The sequence below is a fragment of the Gymnoscopelus braueri genome, assembly GCF_963280865.1.
Source record: "Gymnoscopelus braueri genome assembly, chromosome: 17".
NCBI classification, from domain to species: Eukaryota; Metazoa; Chordata; class Actinopteri; order Myctophiformes; family Myctophidae; genus Gymnoscopelus; species Gymnoscopelus braueri.
The window spans coordinates 6,260,761-6,272,289 of record NC_137617.1 but is presented as its reverse complement, the minus strand read 5'-3'; positions in this window follow the sequence as shown (position 1 = coordinate 6,272,289).

Below are 11,529 nucleotides of genomic sequence, written 5' to 3'. Positions count from 1 at the left end.
CAGATGAAGGTGAAGGGCTACAAGAGACAAGCTGAGGAAGCGGTAAGACAAATATACATGGTGATGAATTTTCACTTGTGGCTGCCATGGGCATAGTACGATTGGCGCATAGTAGTGTAACTAAGACATAATAGGAATCAGTTATGTAAAAAAATTATGCTGGTATTATGTGAAGATGACCAACAGCAGAGCATGTTTCAGTGTCCACCTCGCTGCTTTCCACGAGTGGCACATGGAATCTCTATATTGCTGTGCTTTTGCGGTATGGTATGGCATCGGCACCGCGGGGAAACTGTTACTGTAACACGGGTGCTGAAAAGAAAGGCAAGCTGATCCACAACAATGCACACACTGCAGACGCAGGCTGTGTGTTTCAGGCAAAATGGTAAAATGTCCAAAGTGGACTACAGAAAGCAATAGAGTTTGTTTCCTCTAAGCTGCGATTTTTCGCTCGGAGTGCCAAACCAGAACAAGAACACAGCCATGATCGCGCCGTTCCAATGAAAACTTGTCCATGCTCATTCATGTGGTCCCACGGCACTCATGAACATGGGCCATTGTATTAGCAACAACCACATTTAACAATTTCCTGGATTGTACTTGTTTGGATTATAATTGCAAGACCTTCTTTTCAAATATTGAACCATCTGTAGGAGGAATCAGCCAACACTCACCTGTCCAAGTGTAGAAAGGTTCAGAATGAGCTGGAGGAGGCTGAAGAGCGTGCTGACATTGCTGAATCCCAGGTTAACAAGATGAGAGCCAAAGGTCGTGACGCCAAGGTAAATACATGTGCAATCTGAAGGTTTATTAAGATGATTATCTTTAACTAAGATTTAACTAAAGATTAGTGTTGAATATCTAATTGTATATTTCTATGTTTACAGGGAAAAGATGCTGCTGAATAAGTTCTCCAATTCAAGTCACCATAAAAAGTCATTGGGTCATAAAATATGACCCAATGTATTTAATAAAGGTGGCAACAAAATCATTTGTTTCATTGTCTCGTCAATCACTTTTTATCGTCAGGTTTTTCAGATTATTCTGGTTCCAACTCACTTGTCCGCTATTTTGTAAACCCATTGCAAAGTGAAAAAATACATAACTAGAAAAAGTGCTCCTCGGAGCACAGGTCTCCGCCAGGTCAGGTAGGTTATTTTGGCCTCCTGGTGGCGCTATAATAGGCCAATGTGAAAAGGGTGACATTTCTTCTTAGGCCTTGCAAGGCAATCGGACACTGCATTCATGATTTGTTTTGCTAAATTAGACCTGCTGGTGGCGCTATAACAGGCCAATGTTAAAAGGGTGGCATTTGCTCCTAAACATAGTGTGAATGTGCGTGCAAAGTTTGACCGTAATCGGATGCTGCGTTCATGATTTGCAGCATTTTGTTCAAAACAAGCCACTACTGCAAATAGCCCGGAGGGAATTCAGAAAAATCGTGACAAGTTTTAGATTTTTGGCTTGCTGTTAGGTATAAGGTTTTCATAAACCATCGGAAGCAAATTGGGATCGCCCCCTAGTGGTCTGTTTCCAATGAATCCAATATTAGATAGGTTAGTATGGTTGAAACCCCAAAGAATTTATAGAAGGTATTTTCAATGGATTCTGTTACTATTGGTTGGGTATGCTAAATAACACAAAAAAAATCTAGGAACATCAAACTTCTGGAAAGGCATCGTTTTCAAGATGGCACATATTCCACCCAGCTTATAGGCATTTTAAGCTCCTGGCATTTTAAGCTCATCTTGAAAATGATGTCTTTACAGGAGTTGATTTTCCTCTTTTTTTTTCAAATCAGCCTCATGGTGGCGCTATAAAGGCAGTTTTGCATTTTTAACTCTAACTGCACCGATCATGAAACTTTGCACGCACACTCCCTAGAGGCCAAGGAAAAACATCTGCCCTGCATTTTTCACATTTGCCTTTCATAGCGCCACCAGGAGGCCGACTTATGTAAAAACACATTTTTGGATATTAAGCCTTCAGATTTTATCCAAATTTCACGCAAATCGGTAGACATGATCTCTAGAGTCATGTGATCAAGATGGATCTGTTTTCATATTCCATCCTGATTGCCTAACATTGACATCTAAAGTTTGCAGGAGTGGCCCGTTTTGAGCAATATGCCACAAATTATGAACGCAGCGTCCAATTTCGGTGGAACTTTGCACGCACATTCGCACTATGTTGAAGAACAAATGCCACCCTTTTAACATTGCCCTACTATAGCACCACCAGGAGGCAGATTTTTGCAACACTTTTCTTTTTTATATTACTCCTGCAAAACATCATGCAAATCGGTACACATGATCAGGGGTGCACATAACTGCTGCGCAAGTGCGCATGCATCGTCAAAATGCATGCTGCGCGGCACATCAGACGAAGGGAGGCGCTCTCGCGTACCAACAGCTGGGACCGTGGGGACAGGAATTTACTTCCTGAAGCCACACTCACACAGTCACGGTGATGTGCGCGTCCGCCCCATACACACCCATGGGCGGAGGCGGAGGGGGAGGGGACGCATGCTGTACATGTGTGAGTGTGGCCTCGAATCCTGACACAGCGCACACAACAAGCTGCTGGCTTACATGCACTCGTCACCGATGATGAATGCATCCTGATGTGGTGCAAAATATGCCGTGAACATCTCAATCTGGCGGATAAAAGCAGCGCCTTTTATACAGGGATAAAGAATTTCAGTCACCCAGCTTTTGATAAGCATGAGAAACGCAAAGAGCACATCAACATAGTGCAAACAATTGATAACAGGAGCAGCCAGGATCGGAGTCGCCCTCTTGACGAGGCTTGGAGTTAATGTCGGGAGTGCTAATCATTAACAAGAAGCGGGGTCCCGCATCACGCAGACCATTGCACAGACAAGTTATCCATGTATCCCTCTTTTATCCATCCTGCGAGACGTGTCGCAGTAAAATGTATTTACAGTATTTCTTTATTTGGTGCGCACCAAGTAACATATCCAGGTAGGTTTGTTTCCCTGCCCCTATCCCTGTTTTTTTCGACAGGCAGGTCTTCGGGTGAATTTCACCCAACGTTAGTGATAGAGGGTAGAAACAAATCCCATACTGCCACAATGGTCAGCTGATGCAATTAGACTGTGCCTTCACTGGACATGGCTCACATGTCACAGGAATGGGTGGACCAAAGGAAAAGTTCCCAGCTCCATTATTTATTTATTTTTATATGTTTTTAACAATAGCCAAATTAAAATAAAAATCCAAACAAGCTTTGAGCTTGTAGATCTGCTATCTTCACAAAAAGAAAAATCACTTCACTAAATTAGATTTTTTTATTTTATTCATGAAATACTTTTGAAAAATGTTGTTTTTAGTTGATGAAAACTCGTGATTTTTTGGGGTTTAAACTCTTAAAGAAAAAAAAGAGGGATATTTACTGACGACACATAAAAATGTGTACACGACCCAAGGGCTCATTGTTTGGGAAACTATGATGTAGATGATGCGAGCACTGCTTGGAAACAGCTTGTGTTTATATGTGCAAGCCTCGGTCATGTTCATAAGTGAGAGGCCTGCAGATTGCAGGAATGACCAAGCCACGAGCTAAGGCATTGGCTAATTTCTGTTCAGTGTATGTGATAATTGCCAGTCGCCACATATGGAGGAGACGATGCTTACTGTACACTTGTTGAGTTTCCCAAGTTTGTGCATGTACTATTGTTTGTGTGCAAGAATTTCTTGATAATGTGAACGCAAATAAAGATGTTGACTAACTCAGTCCTTGCTGTCCTAGTCTAGTCTTCTTTGTCTTGTCCTATGTTTTTCCCCCCTTGTTCTCTTTCTTCGGACTGCGCCCCATCAGGTGTCACAGGTCAAAATGAGTCTTACAAAGCATTCCTCAGCTGTTGCAGGAGTCAGCAGTTGGAGGAGAGAGGACTATTTATATAGCACAGTATATTATTGAGTTCATATTAAATGTTTACTTCTCAGAAATCCTCAACACCCCGGGCCAGTGTGGGTGCACAAATACCGAACCTATGAACCTACATTATATGAGTAAAGCAGATGTGAGGAGGGCTCATTCACTGGACCTTTTCAGGGGCCCAGCTAGTTCTGTGCTCAGCCCTTTTTGATTGATTGAATACTTTATTAATACAATCATTAACAGTACAGGTAGTACAGTCAGAGGTTATGCCATATAGTCTATTCATCATTGTGTTTAGGACATTTTAGTATCTGCTTGATTTGATAGGCAAGCTATGACAATCTTGGACTGTATAAGCTGTTTGAGAGAGGCTGTGTGTGTAATACATTACATAGTATGTTAATGAATCATGTAATGCTGAAATGTTATGCTGAAATGAAATGTGATGAGTACAAGGAATGAATGTGAGCCACTTGTTTATTGGATGACATTAGGGGGGCAAAGGCCAAACCGTAATCCCAGCCAAACATGTCAGACATGCCTACATACAAAGTATGTATAAGTAAGCTATTAGCAGAAATCTTACTGTCACCAAGTGAAGAAACCAGTCACCCTCCCAGTTATATAGATTATTTGTATGCAGTCAACAGTGATCAAATCTTATAGCCACTAAAAACAAGTTCACCTCAAATAGCCCAACCAAGTATGGGGTTAATGTTGGAAGGAATGTAGGAATGTTTTAAATTGTTTTACGGCGATAGGTGATACTATTGCAATGTCAATTCATGGGGGGAGGGGGTTGAGGGGTGGTATGTTATGTGGGGGGTGAAGGGTGTTATTGTCATCAAAATATACTTAGAGTAGCGCAGTAAAAGTACTACGATTTTCCAAATATTGTCAAGCTTTTTCAAAAACAGCAGATCTACAAGCTCACAACACGTCACATTGTAGATCAGCTTTTTTCAAGTGGTTAATCTATGTTTTGTATAATACAATCTGCAAAGTAACAAGTAACTAAAGCTGTCAAAAGCTGTAATTGTAGTGGAGTAGAAGTAACAAAAATGGAAAGTAAAGTAAAAGTATCTCAACATTGTAGGCTGCTATGCATTGTAAGCACTGCACATTATTGTATAGTACTTGAGTAAATGTACTTAGTTACTTTGCACCAGTTTGACAGGTTAAGCCAGGGGGGGTCTGTTGATTCAGTGACCCCAGCTAAGGCACATACCACTTACACTAATGCAGACCAATGAATAGCCATAGGTTGTGGGGTTTGCCTGGCTAGGTTAGTAGTATTGCATGTGTAACAGGGGAGACCTCTCCCCTTCAGGGATCTGTGTCCTTGCCCCTTGATGACCTTTACCCTTCACTACATGGTACTCAATCATTACAGGCCCCTCTCCTGGTTTGTTTCTCCAGCATAAGTTGATCCTATTCGGTTTTAAGTCTGATGTCATTTTGTAGTATACATATACTGTATATAACAAGTAAGACGCGCGAACGCGGGAAGCGAACGCCAAAAAATATTAAAAAAAGTAACCAATAAAAAAATATATAAGAAGTACAAAAAAAATCTGCGTTAAAAGGAGCATCTTAGAAAAATACAAATTCACAAAAAAATTTGAATGTTTTTGAACAATTCAACAAAGTGTTTGAAGTGCCTGTTTCACCCACTTCCGGGGGTCGGAGCCAAAATCCGAGCCCGAAGTATTTGTTCGTGGACCCCCACTTAGCATCCAGGAGGCCACAATAACCTACCTGACCTGGTGGAGACTTGTGCTCCGAGGAGCACTCTTTCTAGTTTTAGTCTCAGATCTGTTAAAACAGCGAGGGACACAGCACTGCGCATATTGGGAAAACACACACTTGGACCCGGAAGTTGTTATGACGGGCACTGCTTAACAACAGAATAATTCTCAGGCTCCTCTCTGCATCGGTGTGCATTAGCATCATGCAACAAGAACTGATAAAGGCTCTGTGCATAACTTTAGTCACAGTTTCCTGAAGGTAGCATACCCATTTCCTGTTTGGTTCATTTTACTGAACCAGCAGTGCTATACTGAATTAATCAGTATAGCACAGATATAGTAGTTATAGAGGGTGTAGGTCAAGCCTCTAATTATACATTACAACAGCAGATATTTGCAATATGGCCCAATTTTGTCTCTAAGGGCGGATTCACACTATGGTCCCGGGTGCGCACCCTGGACCACTTGGCTGATGTTGTGATAGTGTGAACGTTGCGTATCGTTCCCCGAAACGGATCACCGTACCGTAGTAGGTAGTCTCGGATCCGGATCATGCGTATTCGGGTACGGAACGATGCAATGTGAATCCATCCGTATTGACAGGAGGAAGTGGACTGCTAATCATATATCATTTATATATTTTTATAATGACACATTATTTTAGCTGGGTTATACCTTCTCATAGTTCTACTTGAATGTTGACAAGAAATAATAATCCCGCTAGTGTTTGAGTAGCGCGAGCCGTGAAAAAACATAAACAAAAAACACATTTGAAGCGTAACGCTGCCACTAGGATGAATATACCAAGGATTAGTCCGTGACGTCACTGCTAAAATACCAAGGATGCATTAGTGACGTCGCTATCATATTGATAATAACAGAGACGCGAGAGACGACATTACATTTTGAGGTTTCAAAGACCAATGCACACACTGCTTTGGTTGTGTATTGTTGTTCTGTTATTATTATAACTCAAGACAACGTCAGGAACACAGTCAAACTTTATTATTCACTCTACACACTGACAAGTGACTTTTCTTCTGTGAATGACATTCTCTAGCTCCCAAAGCCCCCCAGTTAACAGCGCCCCCATGAGGCACATATTTACCATTACTGTTAAATTAAATGGTCTCGGGTGCGCAAGAATCTTGGCCAATGTGAATGCTGGCCCTGCTGGGAGAGGCCAACCGTACTCGGGAACGGTTCGAATCAATCGGACCCAGTCTTAATCCGCCCTAAGACACAAATGTTTCATTTTAGGTTTAAAAGTAAAACATGGAAATTTGACTATATATGACTTCCATTGCTGTGTTTAACTTTTTGAGTACATTTACTCAAGTACCAGAGTATTTCCAATGTTCTGTACTTAACTTCTAAATATTTCAAAAACTACAAAACATTTCAAAATGACATGAACAAGTGCAAAATTCCACAGTAAGCTGATTTTGTTTACAGTTTGAATGGAGTTTCTAGGTGGAAGTATGTAGGACTAGTAGTGTGGAAAAGTTTTTGTAAGATACTATAAATAGTGTGTGTGTTCGCTGCTGCTGCAGCGAGCCCACATTTTCTTGAATCACACCCCAGAATGTATCAGTTTCAGTGATTCCAATTATATATGTGAGATCAAAGAGTTGACTGGACAGAAATAAACAATGCACAACCATGTTTTATAAATGTTTCTAATTCACTCTCACATGTATTCATTACTTGTTTTCCCTTTACTATGTACCAGTCGTGTCATAATTAACAATACGAAATACGAAAAAGGGACACAATTATTTCACATCAAACTTTTATTTTGGTAATGCCTCCCAGGTTGATTGTTTTATTGGTGGTGACACCGATTCAACCTTGTTTCGAAAAATGAATATGTCGATTCATTGCCTCGTTATAATCATGTACTCATATCACAAACAGTGGTTTAAATTCTTGTGAATTAACTATAAATATACATTGTTATTAGCAGATTATGATTGTAGTGCAAATAGGGGTAATTTAGTGATTAATTATGATTAAATGAATATTAATTAAATTATTTATCACCTGTTAATTAATACAGACAAGTCTCATTATACTCTGAAGGATTTTACATTCTTGGCTGAGGCAGGGTCATAGATCATCCAGCAATATACAAAAAGAGAAACAACTTGTATTTCTAATCAAGGAAGCTTATTGACTAAAATGCACACGCCATAGGCAATATGAATGATCCAATACAGCTATACAAGATGTTATTTCTGCTGTGGTCCCTGATTAGAACTACCGTATTGCTACCGATTAGTGCTACCGTAAATATGGTATATTCATTGTTGTGAGCTCCTAGACAGAAAGAGATAGAGAGAGGGGAAGGTAGGTGAGGGCTGAAAAGAAATAGAGACACCAGTTTAAAGAGCCCTGTCAATAAGTTGATGAAAACAGGCCTAATATACAATTCAGATGATGGGAACATAGACCTTTAATTGACAGGGGTAACTTCTCAAGTAGCGTTCTGGGGCTGTTGATCTTTGTCGCCTGCCGATGCAGTAATATACAACTAGATGACACTAAAACAAGACAAGGGGAGGATTCGGCATACAAACGTAGATAAGACAAGACCAGACTAGACAACACTGAGTCTTAGGCATGAGGAGATGGTCATTTATTGTCCATCCCAAATACCATGTGAAGAGAGACATCTGAGCCCACAACAAACTAACGTATTAACTCAATCTATAGTTAATTTCCTTACAAGGATGTATTCATTATATTTAATATTCTCCCACTGTAGTGTCACACATTTGGTTCCTGTTTAGAAAGAATTGGAAATATAACGAATAGTCTAAATGATAATAAAAATGTACCTTCATGCATAAGTGAGAGTATGATAGACAAGTATATTTAATCACACTTGAATGTTACAAATATATCAGCAAGCTTACACAGTAGGACACGTAATAAACACTTGTTTATTATGGATAATAACTACCGTATGAACGTATGAAATAAACTCTGTCTCCAGTCTTTGAGGTGACCTCAAGGTCGATGACCTCAAGGTCATAGGTCGCAGGCCATTTGGTTGGAAGCGGAGCTCTACCTGTGACAGCTAACTGTCACCACCTGCAAATCATGTCTAATTTGCAGTTTAAATCTGTCCCAAGTTTTTGTCCTGATGTCAAGTTTCCATTTCAGCAACATTGTCACTCCTAGACAGTGGGTCTAGGAAACTCTGTCTGTATGTGTGTGCACATCAGTATATCTGTGCGTGCACGCGTGTGTGTGCGGTTCACGTAGTCTATAGGGTGTTTAAAAGGAGCTGTTAGGGGCATTTGACCTCTGGGGTCAACCTTCTCCTTGGCAATGCTCCTCCATATTATGCTTGTGGAGTTGTGTTCATATGCATCAGCAAAAATAGAGGCCCAGTTTGGATCAGAGAATGGTTTGATCATAGTGGAAAAATCAATTGATAAACCCCACCATAGTTATTACATAATGCATTATAGACATGGGCTTCATAGGAAGTGTTACCCGATTTTCTGGAACATCTACAGCATGAAGTAAATTAATGGAAAATTAATTTAAATAACTACATTCATTTAAACGTAATTCATGGCAATGAATTACGTTAAAATCTTTACACACTGCATACACAATCACAGCTTTCGAAGAGAAGCGGAATCTGTGCTAATGACTAGGACTGATATGACCCTTTAAGAAGCCAAATGTCTGTTGCCTTCAACTGTGTGATACATAGGACCACAATGGAAACAATTCCCCAGGACTTTTTTGTGTTATCCTTTTAGCGTTAATGTCTGAGTGTATCTTGTGCTGTTTACATTTCTGACTAATAAAGTATTCTTTCAATTAATTGTTTTGTTTGAGATTCAGTGTAAATGGTCGTGCATCAACTGCTGACATCCCACCTTGGTTCTCATTCGTCACTGAACTGTCAATCTGGCTAAATTGATTAATTCATTTCGCTGTGGGAAGGATGGGCGTCTACAAGTGACCGCAGCCTCTGGTCTGAGAGGCACGAGGAGAGAGAAAAAAAGAGTCTGGCATGTGGTTGATCTAATCTTCTTGATTACAGTAAAAAGAACACACTTAAAATGACACATTAAAAAAATATATATATATAAAACCTACTTTACATCAGATTATTCAAAGCATTACTTGTGTCTCATCTGAGTAAAAATGATGATACATTTGTGTCCAACAGTGAGTTTTCTATTGCCCACGGTGGTCTAAATGACTGTAAAAGGCACGTTGAGGTGAGTAAAATCAAGCCATGTCAAGCTAGCAGCAATGTTTAACAATAGTATGTAGCTTAACCTTAAAAAAATGGGAGGGGAGTGTCTGATTAAAAGAATATCAAATATCGAAATAATGCATCAAGCAACTTAAAAACTGTCTGGGGTACACAATTTTGTCTTAGGTAATATTTGACTATTTGTGAAATGGGACATTCTGCGTATGAGTAATTTTACTTTTAGTATTTTTGAAGCCAATACTTTTGTACTTTTACTCCAGTAAATTTTGATTAGGGCACGGTCACACCAAAATATGGTTGCCCGCTGTTAAAATCAGGTTGTGTGCGGCCGACAGTTTTTTGCAGTCAGTATTGTATGGCATGTATCAGCAGGCGTACAGAGCGCATAAACGCAAGATGTGCGCGACACACAGAAAGTGTGCCCTAACAGAGTACTCCTACATTGTGGTATTGATACATTTACTTAAGTAAAAGATGTGAATACTTCACAATTAAAATGACAACTTCCACAAATGTATCTGGCAAGACATGCTGTGATGACACCCCAGCACCCTGCTTGTTATGCTATTTTTATACCATAGCCACTGACATGGACCGATGGACAAACACCACATAACAAGACACACTATCAAGTTTCCTGGGAATGTATTGGCTACAAGGATGCTATTGGAATGGCCTCTAAAGTCCTTTAAGGGCTATTCCTACTTTTACTTTCTGCATAGCTTGCAATTAACAGCCAATATAAGCATGCGGAGACGGTTAACACGGAACCCATTGCAGAGGAGTTCAGAGTTCCATTAGGTGGTGAGTGAGACTTCATGGTCATATAAATGTCTTAGAGATGTTAGTTATTCATAGTCATAAATGTTTTAGAGGTGTTAAATATTCCTAGTCATATACATCTATTAGACATGTTTTTTTAACCTGACTCCGTACATAGTGCCACATAACTACACACATGACCCGAGGTTACACATAATGAGTGAGCAGCATAATTGATGTTATATTGTACAGATTGAAATGATTGATTGTGTGTTCTTGTATTTATAATGATATGGTTTGGGCCAGATTGGAATGTCCTTTTGTTCATTCATTTCTATTTAGACATTTCAATTATGTTATGATTATATAAATAATAATTTGCAATGCTTGTACTTTTACATCTACAAGACTAGAGTTATTATTATTATTATTTTAAAGTAGCAATATGTTTTACTTGAGTACAGTTTGGCTAGTCTACCCACTTCTGACTGTAACATTAATTCATATAATGGAATCAAAGTGTATTAGAACGACGAAGAATACCTCGCACCGCTTCAATACTTCATAAAAAGAAACAAGAAACATGGCTGTAATGACAAAAAAAAATAACTTGGTGAAATTAGGAATTGCTAATAACAAACACACAAAAGAAAATAACTGAATGGGCAAGCAGCATTTCATTTAATTGCATGTAATAATATTGAAATGGATCACTGTTTTCAGATGTGGAACTAATAAGAACTTATGCAGTGGTGTGTGCCAAGAATGAACATTAGGATTCAAATCTAATTTAATTCATGAATATAAATTGTATTGAATCATTCAACTCATGTTAATGTCCTAAAAATGATGTGTTTCTTTCACACTTAA